Genomic DNA, 22,931 nt, shown 5'->3' on the forward strand with positions numbered 1-22,931 from the left:
AGTAACTCATAGGATGGCCATGAGGACAAAGCATCTGAGAGGTACCACGCTGCACAAAGGTGCCCAGTAAAGAGTCATTAACTCAGCTTCATCCAACAGAAGGAAAACCACACTTCCTGCCCCCAAGGAGCTGTCCTCCTAATTAGAGAGAAAAGTTGGATCTTAATCTCCGAGAGGTTAGGCAATTTATTCGGGGCCACACAGCTCAAAAAGTTTGAGATTCTTGGTCTGGCTTAGGCTGACTCACCCTGCCTTTGGGGATTTAAAAGTCTACAGAGCAAGGAGTCTCTGGGTGATTGAAATGGTTAACATGCTTGGCTGCTAACTGAAAGGTTGGTGGTTGGAGTCCACCAAGAGGTGCCTCGGAAGAAAAGCCTGGCAACCAACTTCTGAATACTCAGCCACCGAACACCCTGTGGAGCTCAGTTCTACTCTGACACGCGTGGGGTCGCTATGTGTCAGAATCAACTTGACAGCAACCTGACTGGCACTGGAACTACTCCTAGTGGGGACTGCACAGGGGATTGAGAGACAGCGATGCTGGGCTGCGTGTCTGGGTGGGCAGCGAGGCGGGCAGGTGGTGGGCTGGATGTGTGTGTTGTCATGGAGGGGTGGGCAGGTCCGAATCTACTGGATGGCAACTGGCAGCCATAGAGCAAAGTCTCCCCAGCTCCCCAGGGCAAGCTCTGAGAAGGGGTTCCTGGGTCATAGAAAGAGCACCGACCTGGAGTCCTGGGATTTCTGACCCAGCCTGCCTCTCACTTGCTGTGTGACCTTGGGCCATCAACACGACCTCTCTGGCCCCCTTCCCACAGCTCTGAGATGAGGGCCGGCACTGCCCAGCTCCCTGTGCTTCTGTGAGGCATGCAGGGCCGTGGGGTGCAGGCAGTGAACAGAGAGGCTTCCGCATTTGCCAATTATCCTGACTGTCGTTGTTATTATTATTATCCCGGGGCCTGCCCACGGGGAGCGCTGGGCTGTGTGAAATGAGGTCTGTAGTTTGGGGTGCTTGGCTCAACCCACCAATTTGCACCGTATTAATTCCCGTCATCTGCGTGTTGGGTTTGAGACTCCCAAGCGAGCCAGTGCACACTGCCAGCTGCAGCGGAATCCAGACCCGGGGTTAGACGTGGAGCGAGAATGAGCTGGGGAAGTGACTTCGCTATCAGTGTCCGCCCGTATAGGATGGATGCCACAGAGGTTTGGGGTGGGCAGAGCAGGGCCCGGGTCAGGTCCGGGTGAGGGTCTTCTTCCTTCCCCCTAGACAGGCTGTCTCGTGCTGGATGTCTGCTGGGAACCAGTTCTGGACCGAGGTGGCTGACTTTATCCCCTTTTTACAGATGAGTAAACGGGCAGCAGCTGTTGCAGCTGGTAGGTAGGTAGGTGGGGAGCCGGATTGGAGCCCAGGGCGCATGGCCCGAAGCCCATGCTCTCATATCTTCTAGCCCCTCCTGCCGCTCTGAAAGTCGGTGTCACAAGTCACCTCCATCCCCGGGTCCTCACCTGTGAAGTCGTTAAAAGGATGAAGCCAGGTGCCACGGAGCCATCTCCGACTGATGGCGACCTCACGTGTGACAGTGTACAACTGTGCCCCGTAGGGTTTTCAGCGGCTGATTTTTCGGAAGGAGATCACCAGGACCTTCTTCCAAGGTGCCTCTGGGTGGGCTTGAGCCTCCAACCTTTGGGTTAGTAGCCGAGCACCTTAGCTGTTTGCACCGCTCGGGGACTCCATTATAATGACAGGATATGATAACGGCACCTGCCCCGTAGGCTTGTTCCGACTGAGTCACCTGGTGTGCTAGGACACAGACTGGTTCACCTCAGCACAGGCTGTTAGCAGTAACAGTCCAGATGAGAAAACCGAGGCTCCAGACGGCTGCAGACAGCGCTGAGTCCCCGGGGTCTCTCATGGTCTGGCTTTGGGAAGTGGATTTAAGTGTTTACCCCACTGCATCTCCTGCTTCCCCTTTGTCCCTTGTGGTAGGCAAACCCCCAGTGGCCCCCACCAGGCAGTGGCTCTGGGCCCTGCAGCGCCGCCTCAGTAGGTGCAAAGCCTTGGGGCTCCACATGCAGGCAGGTTTGTAAGGGCAGCCTTCCAAAAACTTGGCATTTCCCAGGAGCTGCCTGCAAGCATGCAGCAGGGCCCTTACTGCCAGCTCTCTCCAAAATGATGGAGCCCAGGTGAACCCCAGGGGCACTCTGTGCCCCATGTGCAAGAAGGAAGACAAGGCCAAGGGGTGAATCATCGACCAGCAAAGGGGGCTCCTGCCTGATATTGGGGCTGCTTAAAAATCCTTTGCAAACACCTGCCCTGCTGGTCTCTGGGGAGGTGCCTGACTCTCGGTTTTGAGTTTGAAAAGCTGGGGGCACGTTTGGTTGGCTAACTGCCAACACAGGAGCAAAATGTCAAACAGTAGCATCTTGATTTCTGCTTCCACCTGGCCCCAAACACCAGTCTGAGCTTTGCTCATGCATCCAACAACCATCTACTACTGGCTGTGGGCCTGGAGATGGAGCACCCAGAGCTGAATCAGGCCTGGGCCCTGCCCTGAGGAGCTCACAGTTGGGGTGGGGGACAGACAGAAACATTGGTGAACTTATGGTGCAGTAAAGGGCCCAGGGGAGCATTCGACCCAGCCTCGGGGTCAGGGCAGGCTTCCAGAGCAGGTGGGGTTTGTACAGGTAAGTAGGAGTTCTCTGGGGGGACCGAAGGGAAGGGTATTCTAGCAAAGGGAACAGCATGTGCAAGGGCACTGAGGAGGGGGAGTATGGTGTCTTGGAGAATGCAATCGGACAGAGTGCATGGAGCTAGGCCATCCAGGGGAAGGTAGGGGATAGGGATAAGAGCTTGAGGGCCTTGAACGCTACACCAGGAACTCAGACTTTATCTGAAAGACGTAACCACGGAAGGGCTGAAGCGGCAGGGCAGCAAGGTGAGGGTGTGCCAGGCAAAGACTGTGCCAGCTGCAGCAGGAGGAAGGCTCTGAGAATCTTCCCCCATAAAAACGAGGTAACCAGCATGAGCGGTTGCCAAGTGTATTTGTTTCCTTTGCCGAGTAACAAATTCCCACAAATTTAGCAGGTTAAAACATCACCCTTTTACTATCTCACAGGCCCCTGCGTGGCCCAAACGGTTTGTGCTAGGTTACTAACCTAAAGGTTGGTGGTTCAAACCCTCCCAGTGGTGCTGCTGGAGAAAGGCCTGGTGACCCTCTTCTGTAAAGATTACAGCCAAGAAAATCCTATGGAGCAGCTCTACTCTGCAACAACAGGCCGCGGTGAGCCATCTCGACAGCAGTAGGTTTGGTTTTGGGGTGCAGCCTCACAGCTGTGTAGGTTGGCAGTCTGGGCAGGCTCGGGGCTTCTCACTCAGGGTGAGATCCAGGTGCCACCGGGCTGGGCTTTTGTCTGGAGATTCTGCAAAAGAAGCCGTCTCCAAGCTCAGGCTGTTGACAGAATCCAGTCCTGTGGTTGTAGGACTAGTGCCTGTCCTTGCTGGCTGTTGTCCAGGGGCCACCCTCACCTCTGAGGGACCACTCTCAGGCCCTGAGCCCCTCTTCCCCCACCTCAGCAATGGAGAGGCTCCCTCCTGTGGACTTCCTTGCATAGAATCCCTTCCTCTTCTACTACCAGCCAGAGAAAGCCCTCTGCTTTTAGGGGCTCAGGTGATCAGGTGTGGCCCATCCAGATAACCGCCCCCATCTTCAGGTGAGCTGATTAATAACCTCAATTAAAAACCAGTTGCCATCAGGTTGGCCCTTTTCTGCACCTTAAGTTCACCAATGTTTCTGTCTGTCTGTCCCCACTCCAACGGTGAGCTCCTCAGGGCAGGGCCCAGGCCTGATTCAGCTCTGGGTGCTCCATCTCCAGGCCCACAGCCCGCAGTAGATGGTTGCTGGACGCATGAACGAAGCGCAGACTGGTGTTTGGGGCCAGGTGGAAGCAGGAATCAAGGTGCTGCAGTCGGAGGTTTTGCTCCTGTGTTGGCACTTAGCCAACCAAACATGCCCATGGCTTTTCAGACCCAAAGCCTAGTCAAGCAGCGCCCCAACTCACGGCGACCCCATGAGCGTCAGGGTAGAACTGTGCTCTATGGGGTTTTCACTGGCCGAATTATCAGACGTAGATCACCAGGCCTTTCTTGTGAGTGTCTCTGGGTGCACTCTAACCTCCACCCTTTTGGTTAGCAGTCAAGTGTTAACTGTTTTCACGATCCAGGGACTCCGATAACCTTAATTACACCTGCAGAATGCCTTTTGCCATGCAACCTAATGTAATCATGGGGTTCACACTAGGGGCGAAGGTCATGGGGCCACCTTAGAATTGGGCCTGTCACCTGGAGCTTTGGTGCAGACAGAGGCCCTGTCTCAGCTGGGAGGCCTGCCAGGGCCAAAGTGAACAGCTGGGTTCACACTCTGTGGCCAAGAGGAAGGTGCACAGGAGGGAGGAGGCACTGGGAGGCCTTGTGGAAGCCTGGTGATGAGCCTGGCTCTGAGACCTACAACTTAGCATCACCACAGGGTGCCTGGCATCCTGGGGGCTTCCTGACCCCACGCCAGCTCACCGTGACTGGTCTTCCAGGTCTCCAAGCAGTAGTCAGCCAGAGCAGTGGCTTTCTCTCACTGAGCACCTACTATATGCCTGGCCCATTGCACCTCCTATGCACCTGGCTGTTGCACCTCCTATGCACCTGGCCCATTGCACCTACTATGCACCTGGCCCATTGCACCTATTATGAGCCTAACCCAGAGCACCTGCTATGCACCTGGCCCAGAGCACCTACTATGTTCCTGGCCTATTGCCCCTTCTATGTGTGTTGCCCAGAGTATCTACTAGGTGCCTGACTCATTGCACCTACTATGTTCCTGGCCCACTGCACCTACTATGTGCCTGGCCCAGACATCTTCTGGACAAGCAAATGGAGGCTGAGAATACAGCCCAGATCTCAGCCATCCCCAGAGATCAAGCTCAGCACTAACCACTGGGATGCCCTGCCTCCCAGGTGACTGCCCCTGCACACACAGGGAGGCTGTGGCTTCGCTAGGTCACCTGGCTGCCGTGGCTGTCATGGCTGCTGGGAGAGGAGCAGCAATGGCAGCCAGCCCTGCCCACTGCTAACTGCACAAGGAGGGCAGTGACCAACCCTGGCTCCCCCTTGAAGGAGGTCAGGCAGGAGGCAGAAGCAGAGCTGGCCTTCCCACTCCAGGGGCCCAGCCAAGTCCCCCCACCGCTCTTCCAGGTAAATCAATGCCCTCTGAGGTTCTTCCAGATGCTTTTCCAGGGGTGGGGATTTCCACCCTACTGGATGGGGAAGACTGGGGCTCGGAGAAGGTGCACACCTGCACACCCCATGTCCACTCGCCAGTCTCCTCGCTTCTCCCCTGGGAGGAGCAGAAGGGCCCAGTGGTCGAGGGCAACCAGCACCAGACCTTCAGTTCCGATCCTGGCTCAGCCACACCTCGCTGGTGACTTGGGGGAGCTTCTCAATCTCCCCACCCGGCTGCTTATGAGTAAAGTCAGTAGAAACCCCTGACTGAGGCTGCTGCAGTAGTCCAGGAGAGAGAAACTAGGACTTGAAGACGGGAAATGGGGCTTCAAAGAAGGAGAAGGAAAGGACTGGGGGTTCCTGGGAAGGAGGGGGCCGTCCCTGCGGGAGGTGGGAGAGGGGACGTGGAGGCCTATGTCCAGCTGGTCCCACCCACATGGAGCCCAGCTCCTAGGCTGGGAGGTCCCCCCACCCCAGGATCCAGGGCTCCCAGGACCTTGGTCCCCAGGGAGGGTGACCGGTGTGGACACAGGCACGGACGAATGCCTCCTGCCCCAACTTCTAACTAAACAGCAGTGATTTTGACGTGGCAGGTGATCTTGGGAAGCCTGGCTTTAAATTTAGCTCTCTCCCCAGCCAGCCCTTTGAAAAGGCTGCTCACAGAGCGGTGAGTCAGCCAGCCGACAGGCCGCCCGTGCGCAGTGGCGTCTGCGGGGGAGCAGGCCTCCGAACGAACGCAGGGATGTAGTAAATAGCGACACTGGCAGGTTAAAGGCGCCAGGAGTGCGGGGCTGGCTGCCTGGCCCGCAGGAGGTGCTCAGGATGGGCGCGTGGTACCCTAATGTCTCCTTGGGCCGGTCCATGCAGCTGCCTGAATTCCCTACACAGGTGCCTCCCGCCCCCACCGCCTCTCCCCTGCCCCAGCCCTTCGAGAGTTTCCAGAGACACAACAAACATGTGATGAGTGCCTCTGGGCGTCTCAGTGCCCCTGGGAGGCCCATGACCTTATTTTGGCTCTATGGATACACAGGCTGGGTGTGGGAGTGGGAAGAGGCCCCCTCCCCCCAAATAAAAAATAAACCAGGTACCGTCGTGTTGACTCCAACTCACGGTGACCCCATGTGTGTCAGAGCAAAACCGTGCTCTGTAGGGTTTTCAATGGATGCTTTTTTGGAAGTAGATGGCCAGGCCTTTCTTCTGAGGCACCTCTGGGTGGACACAAACCTCCAACCTTTTGGTTAGCAGCCAAGCATGTTAACTATTTGTACCACCCAGGGACTCCATCCCCCCAAATAGCCACTATGTCCTTATTCCTGAAACCTGTGAACGTTACTTTATCTGGCCAAAAAAAAAAAAAATGGGGAGGAGGGATCTTTGCTGACGTGGTTAGGGTAAGGGTTTGAGGTAGCGGAGATGATCCTGGTGGATCCTACATGCCATCCCAACCCACTGCCGTCGAGTCGATTCCGACTCATAGCGACCCTACAGGACAGAGTAGAGCTGCCCCATAGAGTTTCCGAGGAGCTATCCCTAAAAGAGGGAGGCAGAAGGAGATTTAATACACAGAAGAGAAGGTGATAGAAGGTGGAGCAGAAAGAGACTGGAAGATGCTGGCCTTGAAGACTGCACTCATGCGGCCACCAGTCAAGGAACGCCTGTGACCACCAGAAGCTAGTAGAGGCAAGCAACTGATTCTCCCCAGAGCCTCTGCAGCGAGTGTGGGTGGCCCTGTCGATACTCTGATTTCAGCCCAGTGATACTGGCTTTGGATGCCTGATCTCCAGAACTTTCAGAGAATCATTGTGTATTAAGTCTCCAAGTGTGTGTGACTTGTTACAGCAGCCACAAGAAACTCATACCCAGAGGTTGGGAGCCGCGGATGAACCTGGTCATGTCACACAGCTGGTGAGTGGCTGAGAAGTACAGCCGGAATAATGCTCTTTGGAAGCCAGGATGGTGAGACTTCATCTCACATACTTTGGATACGTTATCAGAGGGGACCGGTCCCCGGAGAAGGACAGCATGCTTGGTACAGTAGACAGTAAGTGAAAAAGAGGAAGACCTTCAGTGAGATGGACTGACACAGTGGCTACAACAAGGGGCTCAAAGACAGATGGCGCAGGACCGGGCAGGGTTTCGTTCTGTCGTCCGTAGGGTTGCTATGAGTTGGAACTGACTCGACGGCACCTAACAACAACAACAACAACAAGGGACCCTGGTAGCTCAGCCATTAAGCGCTCACCTGTTAACCAAAAGGTTGACTCACCCAGTGGCTCTGCAGGAGAAGGGCCCGACAATCTGCTGCCGGGGATCGCAGCCTTGGAAGCTCTACCAAGCAGCTCCACTCTGTCCTACAGCGCTGCTGTGAGTCGGACTTGACTGGATAGCAACGGGTTTGATTTTTCGTTTTGAATGACTAATGATGTTGAACCTCTTTTCATGTGCTTGTTGGCCATTTGTATATTTTTTTTGGAGCAATGTGTACCCATTTTTTAAATTGGGTGTTCATTTACTTTTCATTAATCAATAGGACTGCTTCCTATAAGACACAGTCCCTCATTTAATTCTGACATTGACCATTCGAGGTGAACAGATCATCCCATTTTGCAGATGAGGAAACAGAGGCTTGGGAGACCGAGGAGCTTTGTCCAAGCTGGGGGAGCAGTGTTGGAGGGGAGATGAGGGCAGGCCCTGGGAATACAGTAGGGGGCAGAGCAGTCCAGCGCACAGCAGGTGTGTAGCTTTCCTAAGCCAGTGTCGTGGTCCACTGGGGAACCCCAGCAAGTGGTGGGTTTCATGTGGCCCGAGCCCAGCACACCTGGCTGCAGATGAGGTAGGCCAGGCTGCAGGGGGACAGGACCTTGAATGCCAGAGAGAGGCAAGTCCCGTACATCATGGGGATGTTGGTGGAGGTTTGACATTCCAGTAGTCACTGGGCTGTGAGCTTCTTCAGGGCAGCAACTTCTCATCTCTGCGTCTTCAGCACTGGACCTGGACGGGGCCAGGCACAGAACTGGGGAAGAGGAGACAGAGGAAGGAAGGGATGAAAGAGTCTCCGAATAATAAGGTTTTTCAACACATCCTGAACCTCCCTCCCCCTGCCCCCCCACCAGCTACCGCACGCGTGGAGAACATGCCTGCACACACACACCATATGGGGATTCCGTACACTGTCGCCACAAAAAGGGAGTGAGGCCAACTTGTTCCATCTACTCTTTGTGCATAAACACACCCATCCGTGCACACGCACCACACACACACACACACACACACCCCACCTTGTCAAATTGCCTTCCATGGTCAGGGCAGGGCTGCAGAGAAGTGGGATAACTCGGGTCCAGAAATGGAAGCCAACCAAAATGCCTTGAAATCAACATCCCTCTGAGATCCCCTGGGACATCATCTACCGACGGGGACCAGGTGACCTGCAAGGGAAGGGGCGGGGGGTGACCCCTTGGGGAGCAGCCTTGGCTGAGAGATGGAGGAAGCTTGGTGAGTGTGCCCTGTCTCCGGGCCCCTGGAGTCTGCCCACCCCTCCGCTCCCCTCTCCTCCCCATTCCTCTCCATCCTCCCCTCCCCTCCTCTCTGTGACCCGCCATATGCCACAAGGCTCTTGTTATTAGCTGCTGCTGAGTCAGCTCTGACTCACGGTGACCTGTGTGCAATAGAACAAAACCTTGCCCTGTCCTGTGCCATCTTCATCGTCATTGGTATACTCAAGTCCATTGTTGCAGCCACCGTTTTGAGTGCTTTCCAACCTAGGCAGCTCACCCTCCAACACTATATTGGAGAACACTCTGTTGCGCTCCACAGGGTCTTCATTGGCTAATCTTCCGAAGCAGATCACCAGGCCTTCCTTCCTGGCCTGTCTTAGTCTGGAAGCTCTGCTGAAATCTGTCCACCATGGGTGACCCCGCTGGTATTTGATACACCAGTGGCATCATTTCCACCATCACAGCAACACGTAAGCCACCACAGTGGCTGGTAAGGGATAAAGCTCCGCCTTGCTCCAAGACCCATGAGCATAACCACTGGACGACACTGCCTCCCTGGCCTCTGCTGCCCCCACAGGGCTGCGCAGGCCCTGCCCTCCCTGAGCCCTGAGCTGGGACCCAACACCCCGCCTCCCATCACAGCATCCCACTGCCCCTCAGTGCACCAGGTTCAATGTCCAGCCCCAGACAGGTACTGGCCCTGAGTACACCAGGTTCAATGTCCAGCCCAGGACAGGTACTGCCCCTAAGTGCACCAGGTTCAATGTCCAGCCCGGGACAGGTGCTGCCCCTCAGTGCACCAGGTTCAATGTCCAGCCCGGGACAGGTGCTGCCCCTCAGTGCACCAGGTTCAATGTCCAGCCCAGGACAGTTGCTCACACGGTGTCAACAGAAGGAGAGCGCATACATCACAGATGGGGAAACTGAGGACTGAGAGATAAAGTGGCCCTTCCCAAAGGTGCAGCCACCCCATGGGGTGGCAGTGCGGCCCTTCCACTCAGGGTACCTCAGGCACGTGGCTGGACGACTCTGAGCCTCCTTTCTCAGGGTCAAGACACCACGTGCCCCCAGCTTCCACACATTGGCTGGAGGGTTCAAACCCCTGAGCTTTCAGTTAGCAGCTGAACGCTTAACCACTGCACCACCAGGGCTCTTTCGGTAAAGAGCACAGCCTTGGACACCGTACGGGGCAGTTCTGCTCGGTCATGCAGGGGTGCTATGAGTGAGGATCAACTTGACAGCAACAGGTTTGGTTATCTGGTTTAAGGTGGGGAGGTCAGCACCCCCAGCGCTGTGGTGAGGAATAAATAAAGTGTGTACAGGGCTCAGCTGGGCTTCTGGGATGAGAGGGGTCCAATCAACGTCTTAAAAGGAAGCCACTCCAACGCCCAGGGTGACTCATGGGGTTTGCAGGAAGGATGATCTTGGGACTGGCTCCCCAGGGTGCTCAAACGCATTCTCCCTCCAGAAAGGAGATGAACCATCCTGTGGCCTTGACTTGCATGTGGCCTTGGGGAGGCTGCCAGGTCCTCCCCACCTGACAGGAGGTCACCGGCCAGGGACAAAGGAAGTGGGGAAACTGAGGCTTACTGAGTCAGCTTGCTGGCTTGAGGCCACTCACAGAAATGGGTGACAGACCAGAGAGACAGGAGGCCAGAACAGGCAACGGGACCAGGGCAGGGGCCATGGAGGAAGCTGGATGGCAGGACTTGTCTGATAAAAGGGTTTCCCATTCTCCAGCCAGTCTGACCCTGACCCTGACCTCCTGTGGCCTCGGGCAGAGTGGCTGGAAAGTAGGACAGGTCTGGACTAGAAAAGCCAGGGAGGCGCCTCATGGGGTGTGGTCCCTCCTGTGGCAGGATGGAGAGGGGCTGCTGGAGGGGGTCCACTCTGCAGAAGGGGGCTGGTGTTCCCGCAGGGAAGGGTCAGGGAACCCCCTGAGCCTGCCCTGGAGGAGGGGCTGGGAGCAGCCAGGAAGGAGGCAGGTGAGTGTGTGAGGTGGGGGGACTCAGAACGGGGTGTGGGGAGGGGAAGATGAGAAAGAAGGAAGAAGAGGAGAGAGGAAGGGAAAAGAAGAGAGGAAGAAATAAAGAGAAAGCGCAGAAAGAAGGAAGGAGAAAACGAAAGAGAGAGGGAAGAAGTCAATCGTAAAAGAAGTAAAAAGGAAACGGGGGTTGCAAAAGAAAGAAAGAGGAAGGAAGGAAGAGAAAGCAAGAGTAGGAAAGACATTGCTAAAGAATAATTAAGCGCAGAAAGAGGCGAGCGAAAGAGCAAGAGAGGAAAGAGATTACGAAAGACAGAAAGCAGAGGAGACGCAGAGACGCAGAGACAGAGAGACGGAGAGGCAGAGGCAGAGGCAGGCGGCGGCGCTGGCGAGGGGGCGCTCGGCGGCGGCAGGAGCAGGACGGCTGGGAGCCGGAGCTCAGGAGAGGGGGCAGCAGAGAGGACGCCGAGAGCCAGCGAGCCGCCAAGAGTGAAGTGGCGGCGGCGCGGCGAGCAGGAGCGCGGCGCGGGGCTCGGGCGGGCGGCGCGGGCCGCTGAGTAGCCGCGGGCAGCCGGTCGGGCCACCGAGCATGCGGCCGGCGGCTGGGCTGCGAGCCCGAGCCCGAGCCGGAGCCCGAACCGGAGCCGGAGCCGGTGCCCGAGCCCGAGCCCGAGCCCGAGCCCGAGCCCGAGCCCGAGCCCGGCGCGCCTAGGCGCGGGCGCCTTCCGGGTGGCAGCCCGGAGCCCCCGAGTCCCCCGAGCCCCCGGACCGGGACAACTGTTGCGGCGGCGGCGGCGGCGGCGGGGGCAGCGCGGGGCGTGGGCGGCCCTCGCGCCCCAGCAGGCGACTCCTGCGGGCGCCGGCTCCCGGCAGCGGAACAGGAGCGAGCGGGCGGCGGCAAGAGGTGAGCGGCGCCCCGTGCGGGCCGGCAGGAGCGGGCCGCCGGGCCGGGGTCCCAGAGCCCGGGTGCAGGGGCCGGGGCGGAGCTCCTGGCGGAAGAGGGTCCGCGCGCGTGGGGGGCGGGGTCTGCGGCGCCCCGGCCTGGGAGAAGGGGTGCGGGCGCCCGGGGCAGGGGTGGGGGGCTGCGCGCTGAGTGAGGCGGGCTCGGTGCATTGGGGGGTCCCGGGCCCTTTGGAGAAGGGCCGAGGACTCCCAGGCGAGATTCGGGAGCAGGGACTGTGCCCGACTGCCGGTGCCCTGGCACTGGGGTCCGCGCCTGGGCTCGCCAAGGTCGGGGTCGCTGAACCCTAGAGAAGGAGGGGCCCGGCCCGAGGCGCGGTCTGGAGCGCATCTTGCAGGAACGCGGCAGCCAGGACAGAATCCGGGTCCGAGGTGGAGACCGGCGTCCGAGGACCGAGTCCTGGAGCGCAGCGAGCCGGGAGCTCCGTGTGCGTCGGGCAGGGTCCGGGGGCCACGCTGGGGACCCAGCCGGTTCCGGGGGTCCCAGCCGGGAGGCGCGGGTGACAGGGAAGTTCCCCCTCCCCAAAGTGCGCGCCCCTAGGTCGCGGCCCTCCACGTGGCCCCCGCGGAGCCGCTGCTGCCTCCGGGGCCGAATCAATATTGATCCCGCGCCCGGAGCCGGGCAGCCCCGCGGCGGCCTCTGAAGCTCATTAGCGCAGCGGTTGCCATGGTAACGAGACCCCAAGCGTCTTTAGGTTATATTTATTCTAATTATTATCGTCATTATTAGTATTAGTGTTTGTTACTCAGCCAGGGGAAAAAAGGAAGAAGAAGAAGAAAAAAAAAAAAGCCAGCGCGTCCTGGTGTCACCAACTGTTGTTATCTCTTTGGAGAGAGCGGGCTGGTGGGCCAAGCCTGCGGGTTCGCGCGGGGGTCGGAGTACCCGGAGCTGGTGCTGGCTGCCTGGCCGCACCCCGGGGGCGATGGGGCCGGGAAGGGAAGTTACATAATCTGCCAGAGTGTGTCTGTGTGCCGCTTTGTGTCTGCCCTGCCGCTCTCGGTCTCCCGGATTCCCTCGGTTTAGCGATTATTCCTGTCCAACAGACCCCAGGACCAGAACCGGGAAGAGCAGAAAGTGCCTAGCACCAGGAATCACAGAGGGTGGCCTCCAGCCCTCTCTGCCCTGGCTGTGTGACCTTGATCAAAGCCCTTGACCTCTCTGAGCCTCTGTTTCCCCATCTGTAAAATGGGACAAGATCCCTTCCCACCCCTGGAGGTTGCTTCCAGGTGACACCGAGCAGGCTCTGGTCGTTCCCATGGGCACTGCAGGCTGTGCAACCCCAGGCAGCTGCTGCTGTTCTCTGGGCCTCGGTTTCCTAGTCTTTAAAATGAGGGCCTGGAACCCGTTGTTGACGGAGGTGTCTTCTGTCACTGATGCCCTGAGGACCTGGGTCCAGGCTGTGTTTGAAATACTGTGGAGCCGGCAAGCTGGGCTTCGATGAGACCCAGGCTGATGGGAAGCTCCCTTCGCTCTCCTTTAGCCCTCTCACCGAATTCAGAGCATCCAAGGGTGCCCCGGAATCAGGGGACCCAGCTGGACCTTTGGGAATATTCACTTACAGGCAGGCTGTGGACGTGTCATTCAAAACCAGAGTCAGAACAACCCTGGTCCCTGGTGTCAGCCCAGGACAATCCCCATGCTGGTCCAGGGTTGCCTAGAAGTAGGGGCCCTCGCCCTGGGGTCTGTGACCCTTCAGGGCAGGACACCACCCTGCAAGCCACGCATCCCCCGGAGAGGCCGTTTGCTGTATCTGTACCCGCTGAGCATGGAGCGGGGGGATCAGAAAGTTCGGCAGCCTGGCGGCCTTGCCCCTTAGAGCTCAAGCTAAAGCCCTGGGCAGTGGTTCCTGCAGGTTTCTGTAATGTCACCGTCACATGGGGCTCCCAGGCTCTGGCGTCTGGAGGTGTTGGACTGCAGGCAGAGGTGAGGAGAAGCCGTTTGGCTTGTTCTGTATGTGTGTGTGTATGTATGAGGGGTGCGTGTGTGTGTGTGAGGTGTGCATCTGAAGTGTGTGTGTATGAGGTGTGTGTGTCCATGTGTGTATGAGTGTTGTGTGTGTGTGTGTGACTGTTATATATCCCACCCCCACTCCCCTGGACCACCCAGCTGGGAGCTTATGAGGGCAGTTGGCTAGGCCAGGAGGACTGGGGGCAGAACCAGTGCTCCACAAACCTTTGTGTCTGAGAGAAGGCAAGCGGGGCCTGCCCCAAGGGGTGCTAGACTGAAAACCATTCACTTGTCATCTGTCTATCTATCCATCCACCCACCCACCCGCCCACCCCCATCCATCCATCCATGCATCCATCCATGCATCCATCCATGCATCCATGCATCCATCCATCCATCCATCCATCCATCCATCCATCCATCCATCCATCCATCCACCACCCATGCATCCATGCATCCATGCATCCATCCACCCCATCCATCCATCCATCTATCCCTTCACTCTCCTTCTTCACCCACTCGGTGCCCCCGTGCCTGCCACTGGAGGTCACCAGCTTTGACCTTGGCAGCTCTGGAGGAACAGCAGAGGAGCCTGGGGGAGCCACAAGGTGTTGAGGGCACATGAGGAGGGCCCGGGGCAGGGATGAGGACAGGGTAGCATGGCCCAGCGGGAGAGGCATGAATTAGCCAGAAGAAGGGAGAGGGAGAAGATTTTCTGGGCAGAGACCCTCTACGGGCTAAAGTGCAGAACTGGGAGGGAAAGAGGGAGCCAGGCAATGCTGGGAGACAAGGCACAGCAGGACGTCCCTGGTCCCCAGTCCAGCGGAAAGATGGTGCGGCTAGAGGTGGGCTGGGACACAGGAGGGTGAGGAGCTGTCCCTGTGGCCTGGGTGGAGTGTGGACGGCAGGGGTGGGGCAGGGAGGAGGTCAGGATGGTCAGGATCGGAGCTTGACTGGCTGGTGGGAGGGAGCTCCTAGCTGGGGTACACCTGGGTTGGGGGGGTAGAGCAAGAGGATGAGTCTGGTGTCCGAGTCTATGGGACGACCCCGCCAATTCCACCACCGGTCGCCAGCCTCTCCTTTGGGCTGGCCACACTGTCTCATGCCCAGCTTGTGCTTTTAGAAGCCGGTGGGTGGCAAGTGGACTGCCTGTGTCTCCAGTAAGCAGGTTCACTGACACAGGCTCAAGGAGGCCCCCGCCCCACAACAGGATAGCATCTGACAGGAAGAGCCCGGAGGCCTACTAGGCACCTGGTACTGCGCTGAGAAAATGCTGAACCCCATCAAATTGCTGGCATTTTGCAGATGGGGAAACTGAGGCTCAGAGAAGTTAACATTAGCTGAGTTTGGGTCATACTCCTACCCATTCCACTGTGTACCACCTGAATGCTGGTCCAGTCCCAATAATGACAGTAACGGTGGCCGTTGAAACACCGCACAGTAGGCCACTATGAGTCAGGGTCTCCTAAGTCTCCCTTTCTAACCATTATGCTGTTTACTTTCCCTGGGCACCCAGAACGTGGCTTGTCTTATGCTTCGATGAAGGATATCACCTCCCTTCTTGGGGATATTCTACCTCTATTAACGCAGCCTCTGTTGCTTTCTTTCCTCTCCGGCTGAGTCACAGGACAGATTTGCCTTGATATTAGATTGAGCTCAGAGCCCCTTCCCATCTCCCCCAGAGTGGATTTTCCCAGTTCAGCTCTTTCTAGAGTTACTGAAACAATAGACAAACCCTAAGAATGGGAGTCGCTGAGTAGTGCGAACAGTTAAGCTTGACCACTAACTCAAAGGTTGGCAATTCAAACCCACCCAGAGTCACCTCAGAAGATAGGCCTGGTGATCTGTTTCTGAAAGGTCACGGTGTTGAAAACCCTAAGGAGCAGTTCCACTCTGCACACATGGGGTCACTGTGAGTCGGAATCGACTCGACAGCAACGGATTTGTGTTTTTGGGTTTTGGGCCTCGTTTCTGGAACACTCTTTTATAATGTAGGTCCTGAACATCTTCTAGAAGGTGGGGTCCTGAACCAGTGAAAGTGAGGAGTGCTACCCAAGGCCCTTCCTACCTGGGCCACGCCCTCCTCAGGACGTCCAGGGTCACCCAAGAACTAGCCCCTCTCAGCACAGGGCCTGGCAGTGGGAAGGAGGTCCCCTCTCTTGTTCCCTCTGCCCCTTCCTTCTCTCCCTCACTGCCTCCCTCCAGCATCCACCCACCCTTTCTCTGTGCGGGACCCCTCTGGGGAGGCCCTAGCCTAAATGGAACCCCAGGATTCAGGAGCTGTTTGAGTGAATGGACGAATAAATGATGTTCCACCTGGGACTGTGCCAGTCCCGATACTCCTGGCCCTACTGATGTACCCCTCTCTGCTTGGCCCAGTTGTGGACAAGTCCCTCTTCCCTGTTTGTCCTCCTAGCTCAGCTGGGACCAGGCCTCCCTCAAGCCTCCTGGCTGAGCTCTCAGTGGCCGAGTGACCTGGTAAGTCACTCCCTCTCTGAGCCTGGGCTTCCCATTCAGCAACATGGGACAGAGTAGCTCTCTCATGGGGCTTCCTGAGGGTTTTAGGAGAAAGCACCCAGCAGCAGGGCCTTCAGTGTGCCCCTCCCCTCGTATCCTCTGGTGGGAGGGGCCGACAAAGGCAGCGGCCCAGCCTCTCCCAGGCCCTTGTGTTTCGCACTGATGGACACAGGCCCAGGGGCTGCTGTTGCTACTGCTGGCGATGCTGGCGGGGTTGGACCCTCCTCTGCTCACCCATGTATAGATGGGGCCCACAGTGGGCCGGCGACACTCTCAAGGTCACACAGAGAATTGGGCGTCCTCGAGGATGGTCAATTATAAAATGCAAACACTTTAAAATTTGCACTGAAAACCCCAAGGCTCCCTTTTTAGCCAAAGCCTTCCCGATCTCGCTCTCCTGGCCATCCAAATGGAAAAGCAGAGGCTCATATGAAATGCGAATGCCGGCGGCCCTTGTTTTCAGACGTCAAATGTGAATGGAGTGTTTCTCCTGCGAGCTGGGAGCAGCCTGTGTGCCACCGTCCCTCCTTCGCAGGGGCGCATTGCCGCCCACCTGGCCACGTTTACCTACTACCTCGGCAGATGCGCAAACTCGCCTTCAAAAAAGGAAAAAATAATGCACGCGTTTCCCAAATTACACCCATTTAACACTGAATTAAGTTCTGGAAGCTCTTAACAGGGCCCTGGGAAGAAAGACATTTTTTTTTTTGTTCACACTTCTTTGGAAAATGAGACAAACCGTGATCTTTTAAAACCCCACTACATAATCTGATTATTCTCCCCGGCAAGCCTGGGAGATGCGCCCGGCGTGGGGAGGAGGCCGGCTCTGCTCTGCGAGGCTGCGCTGTGAGATTTGCATTGGGAAATTGGACCGGGAAGTTTGTCTCCTGAGCCAGCTTCCAAGCTCCACGTCGCATGATGGGCTCAAAATGAAAAGCCGCTTTCTTAGGTATTGGCACAAATTAAAAATAAAGGCCCATTCCTTCCATAATCCAGTGTGAGAACTCCCTCCTCGGCTCCCCGAGCAATGTTCCAGGGACGGCGGTGATTTCCTCTCCAGCTTGTTTTCTTTGTCCAGAGACTCGGAGGTGTGCAGCCCAATGTACGGGCCTACAGAAAATGCGTCCAGCTTTTGTTCATTCCATGTTCTCCAGGCGCCTACTCTGGGCGGGGCACAGTGATAGGCCCAGGGGTTGCAGAGATGACCATAAGGGGTCCTGCCCTCGTGGGTTTTGCAGTGTGTGTGTTGGGAGCAAGCCCATGTGTGGCACAGTTAAGCACTCGACTACTAACTGAAGGGTTTGAGGTTTGAACCCAGCCAGAGGCCCCTCTGAAGAAAGGCCTGGCAATCTGCTTCTGAAAGGTCATAGCCTTGAAAACCCTGTGGAGCAATCCCACTCTGCAACTCATGGGAATTGGCTCCACAGCTCTGCTGGGAGCAGGGTCGGGGCAGAAGGACGAAGGAAAATCAGGCATCTTTGAGGCCCTGACTCAGCCTGGGGGGTCAGGGAAGGCTTTCCTGGAGGAGGACACTTTTAACTGGGGTCTTGGAGGGCAGGTTGCAGTGTGCCAGGCAGAAAGGATCAGAGGGCATGTCAGGAAGGCAAGCAGCCTGGGGAGGTGTTGAAGTGGATCTCACACAGGTCTGGCCTCCAGATGCCGTTTTCAGGTTCCTTTGTTACACAGCGTTGGCTTTTCCTCCATCACCGTCACCCTCAGGCGGTATTCCCGGAGGCCTCAGAGTCTCCATTTCTCCGAGGAGCACTGAACCACAGAAATAGGAAGTGGGTACCTAGGGTCATGGCCAGACAGGGCTCCGAAACCCGAGACTGTGGGGGAGATGGGCGCTGGGGGTGAGGAATCAAGGAAAGGACTTGGGACCCAGCAGTTATATGGAAATTTAAAAAATTAAATTATATCAAAGAACCATAGACACTAAGATAAAGGCCGAACATTCCTGCTGTCCCTCTCACCGGCCTGGCCCTCGTTCCTAAGATGGCCCTGGGGATGCTTGGCTCAGAGCTGCCGGCTTCAGGCTTCCCTGTGGCTCTGCTTCCGGAAAGGAGTGACAGAGCTTCTCTCTGCGCGTTTGCAGGGAGCCTGGGCATCGCCTGTGAGCCCCAGAAGGCCCAGACAGGGTTCAACCTTTAGGCAGCAGGAGTCCAGGGTTGGTTTTAGAGGGCCTTTTTTTTTTTTTCCTTTAATTTTCTGGGTCGGGAAGCTGGCATCTCCTGGGCTGCGACTGCCAGGAATCTGGTCCCTGGACTTTTGGAGAATGAGCAGTCCCTTTGCGCCAAGGCCCATTGTCAGGGCAACGAGCCAGAGGGAGGCCATGTCCAGTGCTGCCCCTGATCCCCAGGTGGCCTGTTCCCCAAAGAACCACCTGAGCTCCCCATACATTAGGGCTCCACCCGCGGAAGTCCCCTTTGCTGGCCCCTAACTATGTGACCTTGGGCAAGCTCTGTGACCCCTGGAGCCTCAGTTTCCTCATCTGCGTAATGGGTATTGAGAGCCCCAGATAAGGCAAATTTGCATATGGTGCTGTATTAGCACATAGGGCGCTTTCAAAACATGCAAGCTCTCAGCATTCTCATTTTCTTCTGTTAATATCATGTCCCTTTGACCCTGTTAACATTGGTGCGACCCTTCCAGGAAACAGCTAGGCAGGAACTGGATCTGAGCATCCTCAGGCCCCCAGAGTAGGAGTGAGTGGTTGCTGAGTGAATAAGAACATGAATCAAGCAAGCAATTAGACCACTTAGCTCTTACCAGCGCTGTGGCAAGCGCAGAGCATGAAGGCCAAAAAGCCAGCTTCGGAGTCTGGGTTCGAAGCCCAGGTCCACCTCTTCCTCAAGGCTAGTGCTGGGCTGCTTATTTTATCTCTCTGAGCCTGAGCTTCCTCCATTTCAAAATAAGGTTGGTAATGATAATAATCATAATTTTAATAGTAATAATAATAATTTACGAGGATGGTTGTGAAGATTAGAGGTAAAGATTATAACGTGTCGGGCGCGTAGATCAATTACGTTGTCACTGTTAGGTGCCATCGAGTTGGCTCCGACTCATAGCTAACCCCATGTACGACAGAATGAAACACGACCCGGCCCTGTTCCATCCTCACAATCATTGTTAGGCTTGAGCCCATCGTTGCAGCCACTGTGTCAATCCATCTCGTTGAGGGTCTTCCTCTTTCTCACTGACCCTCCACTTTACCAAGTATGATGTCCTTCTCCAGGGACTGGTCCCTCCTGACAACATGTCCAAAGTGCCTGAGATGTCTCGCCATCCTCAATTCTAAGGAGCATTCTGGCTGTACTTCTTCCAAGACATAGATTTGTTCACTCTTTCTGGCAGTTCGTGGAATATTCAGTATTCTTCGCCGACGCAGTAATTCAAATACATCAATTCTTCGGTCTTCCTTATTTATTGTCCAGCTTTCACATGCATATGAGGCGATTGAAAACACCATGGCTTGAGTCATGCACACTTTAGTCCTCAAAGTGACATCTTTGCTTTTTAACACTTTAAAGAGGTCTTTTGCAGCAGATTTGCCCAGTGCAATATGTCATTTAATTTCTTGACTGCTACTTCCATGGGCATTGATTATGGATACAAATAAAAGGAAATCCTTGACAACTTCAGCCTTTTCTCCGTTTATCATGATGTTGCTTATTGGTCCAGTTGTGAGCATTTTTGTTTTCTTTATGTCGAGGTTTAATCCATACTGAAGTCTATATTCTTTGATCTTCATCAGTAAGTGCTTCAAGTCCTCTTCACTTTCAGCAAGCAAGGTTGTGTCATCTGTATAACGCAGGTTGTTAACAAGTCTTCCTCCAACCCTGATGCCCCGTTCTTCTTCATATAGCCCTGCTTCTTGGATTATTTGCTCAGCATACAGATTGAATAACTACGGTGAAAGGATACAGCTCTGACTCACACTTTTTCTTTGGTTTAAAATCAGAAAAGGTGTGAGTACGTGGAGCAGACATGACTAATCAGTTGTCCCAGTGCCTCCACCTGAACCCAGCATGGCTTCAGGGTGTGCCGGGCTGAGCCCCAGGCAGCCACGTGCCCATCACTGTCGCCTCTGAGATGATGCCTGCTTGCCATTGCTGCCATCTGCAGCAGGGTAATGGCGGCCCTTCCCAGGTGCTTCTGCTGTGTGGCTTGGCCCAGCACCCGATGCATTCCTGGTGGGAGAAGTGGGCTGATGGCTCCTGGAACCTGCATGCCCCCGCTTCTTCCTGGCCCCAGAGTGCCCCGAGTGCAGTTCTTTCTGGAACAGCCAAGCCTTCCCTCCCAGGGATGGGGTGTTCCCAGTGGGTCCCTGGGCACGAGGTGCAGACCCCCTTTCTGTGAACCCCGTGTCGCCTGCAGGCCCACAGACCAGCGGCCAAGCCCAGGGCAGCCCCGACATCTAGCTGGAGCCCGGCCACGGGTGCGGGCAGGGTGGGCACTTGGGGAGAATCCTGGGCAGGGCCAGGGAAGACTAGGAGACTTTGCTCCTAAGATTCAAACAATTGGACAATCTGTTCTGGATCGATTTAGAAGCAGTGGAGTGAAGAAGAAAAAAAAAATCAGAAAATATAGTGTGAAAGCTATTTTCTGTGCCGCCCAGCTCAGTTGGGAAGGAGAGGAGCTGGAGTTTATTTGTGGCCTGTCTACGGCCATGCCCGGGCTCTCACCTCCTCGCTGCCCCCTCCACCACCGCCCTGCTTCACTCAGCTGTCCACTCCCACTGCCTTCTCCACATCCTGTCCGGGCTGGACAGAGGGGCCCTCGGGGCTGTGTCAGCCCTGATATGGGCCTCGGGGAGCCGGCAGTCTGTCAGGACACAAGCCGATTTGGGATCTTTGTGCCCCGATGGGCAGGCACCCTGGGGGAGGTCCCTGCTGTGCAGACCAAGGTCTCTCCCTGTCAGGGAGGGGCAGGCCTGTCCAGTTCACTCCTGTGTCCCCAGGGTCTAGAATGGGGCCTGGCACTTAGTAGGTGCTCAACAAAGATTTCTTGAATGAATGACGGATGGCAGGCAGGCAAGAAGGAAAGAGAAAGGAAGGAAGGGAGGAGAGAAGGGGGAAGGGAGAAACAGGTTTTTTCTTTTTTTTGCATTGCTGTTGTTAGTTGCTGTGGACTCAGACCCTGTGTGCGCAGTAGAGTTGCTCCGTAGGTTTTCAAGGACCTTTGGAAGCAGATTGCCAGGCCTGTCTTTCGAGGCACATCTGGTTGGGCTCGAACCGCCAGCATTTTCAGCTGATAGCCCAGCACTTGACAATTTGTGCCGCCCAGGGACTCCTTTGAGCCTGAGTCTTTGAATGAAGTGACAGGCTAGGGTCACACTCTGTGAGCAGTGGAGGTGGGATGGGAACAGATCCATCATCTCCCAGGCCTGGATCCCCCTCACCCCCACCTGTCCCTGGCGCCAGGAGCTAGCCTGAGACATTTAGGGGACCCCCACGCCATGACCCCTTTCTTTCCCGGCCGCAGTCCAGCCCACTCCTAACACAACGCCTACATTTCATCTTTCACGACTTTAGCCAAATGGTGATTGTTTTAAAATAAGCCTGTTCAGTGTGCAGCCAGAGCGGGAGGGAGGGGCTGGGTACAGACGTCCTCGCACAGAGAGAATTGTCCCCAAAGGGAATGGGCTCCCTGGGGCTGTAGTGCATTCCTGGTTCTGGCAGAGTTCATCCCGGGGCTAGATCTGCCAGGAAGTCATCAAGGAGGGGAATGGGACCAGCTAATTCCAAACATGGTCTCATCTCACTGGAAAAAAAGAGGGGATAATTCCCAGTGATGGAAGGCGGGTTCCTTTCGGGAAGTGGTGGCTCCTTCCCCTCCCGCATTTCTCCCCAGGAGCCCAAGGCCTGGAAAGGCTCCTGACTTGGAAACCCAACAGCTTGGGGCCAAATCCCAATATCTTAGCAGCTGTGTGGCCTTGGGCCGGGGCACAACTTCTCCAAGTCTCAGTTTTCTCCCCTGAGAGCTGGGAGCAGCAGCCCCCCCTTTTATGAAGCTCGTTGCCGTTACTTGCTGTTGAGTCAGCTCCGACTCACCGTGACCTCGTGTACCAAAGAACGAAACGTTGCCCAGTGCGGCGCCATCTTCACGGTGGTTGGTGTGCTTGAGTCCATTGTTGGGGCCACTGTGTACTCTGAGTGCTTTCCGACCTGATGGCACAGTGGTTAAGCATTTGGTTGCTAACCCAAAGGTCAGCAGTTTGAATCCACCAGCTGCTCCTTGGAAACCCTATGGGGCAGTTCTACTCTGTCCTCTATGGTCACCGTGAGTCAAAATTGACCAGACGGCAATGGGTTTGATTGTTTTTTTTTTTTAGTTTTGCAACCTAGAAGGCTCATCTTCCAGTGCTAAATCGACAGTGTTCTGTTGTGAACCATAGGGTTCTCACTGGCTGATTTTTAGAAGTAGATCAACAGGCCTTTCTTCCTAGCCTGTCTTAGTCTGGAAGCTCCACTGAAACCTGTCCACAGTGGGTGACCCTACTGGGATTCCACAAGCTGACAGATGGAGGTGGAGGCACATAGTAGGTGCTCAGAGGTAGTCTTTTCCTCCCTTTCTGCCTTGGGGAAGGCCATTATTAGATGCTGTTTAACTCTTGTTGGGTTCTGCCTCGGCCTGGAACCCCAGGGCAGATGCTCCAGGCCGGGGCAGGTTCCCCAACTGACAGTCGGGGGCGGCGACACAGCGCAGACAAGCCCTGGGAGCTCAAAGTGTTTGCGTGCCCAACACGGGCCGCCTGGAGAT

At 56.1% G+C, this 22,931-nt stretch overlaps 1 protein-coding gene across 3 annotated transcripts in view; it reads left to right on the forward strand.

Annotated features, from left to right (window-relative positions):
- The first annotated feature begins 11,578 nt into the window (after window positions 1–11,578).
- Window positions 11,579–22,931, forward strand: part of SHISAL1 (shisa like 1) — a 100,776-nt gene continuing 89,423 nt past the window's right edge. For all 3 annotated transcript variants that reach the window (XM_064283393.1, XM_064283394.1, XM_064283392.1), the window contains exon 1: window positions 11,579–11,648. The gene's annotated coding sequence lies outside the window, so the exon portion shown is untranslated. The remainder of the gene's footprint in view (window positions 11,649–22,931) is intronic.

Source organism: Loxodonta africana, chromosome 4 (genome assembly GCF_030014295.1).
Source record: "Loxodonta africana isolate mLoxAfr1 chromosome 4, mLoxAfr1.hap2, whole genome shotgun sequence".
Classification (NCBI taxonomy): Eukaryota; Metazoa; Chordata; class Mammalia; order Proboscidea; family Elephantidae; genus Loxodonta; species Loxodonta africana.